Source organism: Vanessa tameamea, chromosome 10 (assembly GCF_037043105.1).
Source record: "Vanessa tameamea isolate UH-Manoa-2023 chromosome 10, ilVanTame1 primary haplotype, whole genome shotgun sequence".
In the NCBI taxonomy this organism is placed as follows: Eukaryota; Metazoa; Arthropoda; class Insecta; order Lepidoptera; family Nymphalidae; genus Vanessa; species Vanessa tameamea.
In genome coordinates this window covers 6939024-6941178 of record NC_087318.1, presented here as the reverse complement: position 1 = coordinate 6941178, position 2155 = coordinate 6939024, and positions in this window count along the sequence as shown.

The window sequence follows — 2155 nt, the reverse complement described above, 5'->3', positions numbered from 1 at the left end:
TGCCTGTAACTATACGGGCTCACTCACACTTCAAACCGGAATACAACAATACTAAGGATTGTTGTTTAGCGGTAGAATATCGGATGAGTGTGTGGTACATACCTAGGTTAGGTTGCACAAGCTCTGCCAAAAGCTTAAGATAGGCGAAACATTTAAATCTTATGAGCAATAAGATAAGCAGTATTTAACTACAAGTAGAGCTTTTTTTTTAATTCATTCCTTGAGTAGGTAAAGTACAGCATGGAAGAATTTCTTCAATTTTGAAACCGAAAATGTACAAATCTATGTAGTTAAATTATATAGTATTTATTTAATATACATAAATAAATGTACTTCATTTAATGACGCGTTCTCAATATTTAATTAATAATAATAGCACCATTTCTGTTCAACTTTATGTTGTATGTGTAGCACTTCTGAGCACGGGCCTCTTCTCAGTCCCAACAAGAAGACAATAATTCAACATACTTGAAAGCGGTAGACTCATTTTCTAACTCTTAACACACAATAATTCTGATGATGTCTAATTTTACTGTTAAAACTAATTTAAAAAATCAAGAGTATATGAGGGATCATACTTTTATGTTGCAGTCCAACAGACAACACTTCCTAATAATTTAAATATTAAATATTTTATAACGACAATTTTAATATTATTGTCTAATAATAATATCTTACCTGGCGGAAGAAGCTGCGGCTTCAGCTGTATGAAAGCAGACGTATGAAAATGAAAAAAAATACAATTAATTTTTCGATTATTATTATATTAAATTGGACAATATGGATAATAGAAAACTAATTTTATACATAGCTACGAAATCATTTTATCAAAATAGGTATACTTTGTTTTGACTACATAAAATTTTATTTTGGCTACATTTTAACGTCTCGCACTCGTCTGAAAGCTGTTTCTGGGTTGAATGAAACCATTGATAACATTAGGAACAACGTACGTTGTCATTTTCACTTCAAGGTCAATATTTATTAAAACATAAGCTTAAACTTCCATGCCTTAAAATATTGTTTAATAAGATTTTACTTGGTGGTCCTGTTTATGCCATCCTGGATGGGTCCACCCATTCACCACCTATTCTACCCTTTCTTCTAATGTAGAAGGGTCAGTGCGCCAGTGTTACTACAGGTACAAGAGACATAAGTCTTCTTTCTAATGTTCATTCAGAACTAAGAGAGAGAGAGAAAAAATTGTAGTAAATATATAAAACATGCTAACAATAAATAAAGACTTGAAATCTTGTTTAGTTAGCAACTTACCTATAGTTGTGATTGTGATTTTCGTAATCAGATTGAATTTGATTTCATCTTTAATTAAAAAAGAGGTAGTCAGAGAGAATAAAGAAACAATAATCATTGGAGGACATAACCTGTTCAAAAAGTAAACCATTTAATTTTAGCATAATAGTGAAAATTCGAAAACATTATCAAAGACAGAAGACAAATCCTTCTAATATGAATAAAATAGATTTTATAAAAGTTCATTTAGTTTTGCAATATAGCTGTCTATTTTATTTAGCATATGAGAAATATGAGAAATTTTGTGGAAGTTTCTAACACGGTTGAGAGAACTTAGGCTCACGGTGTAAGAATAATTTTAGTGTCATTTTAGTCCTAATCATTGTAGCAATCATATGGAGCCCGAAATCTTTTACATGAGATATTCGAAGAATTAAACAAGAGAATATAGTCAGTTAGACAAATTTTAACAACCAGACTATTTACCAGTCACAATGCCTGACACATTGCTGGGTTATGCCAAATTTACTAGATTGTGATTCATTTTAAGTATAGTTTCATTGATATCATCCAATTTAGTTTGAATATTCAGTTGCAAATTCACGGCATAAAAATGAGAAGAATAGTCTAGATTACATAAGCAGTGAGAAAATGAAATAAATTGAGAAAATAATTTGAATTAAGAGGAATATATATTAGTTAAAAATAATGGGTAAGACATGTAATTAAATATGTTCCTTGTCACATGCACTTATATTAACTGGTTTTTGTTGTACTTTCTTACAGTAATGGATAAAATATAATAGTAAACTATTTAGTGTTAAGGAAAATCCTTATTTTTTTTTGTCTTTCAATAAATAATTCGTCACTACTTCAGAAACACATGGACATTAAATAATAATCA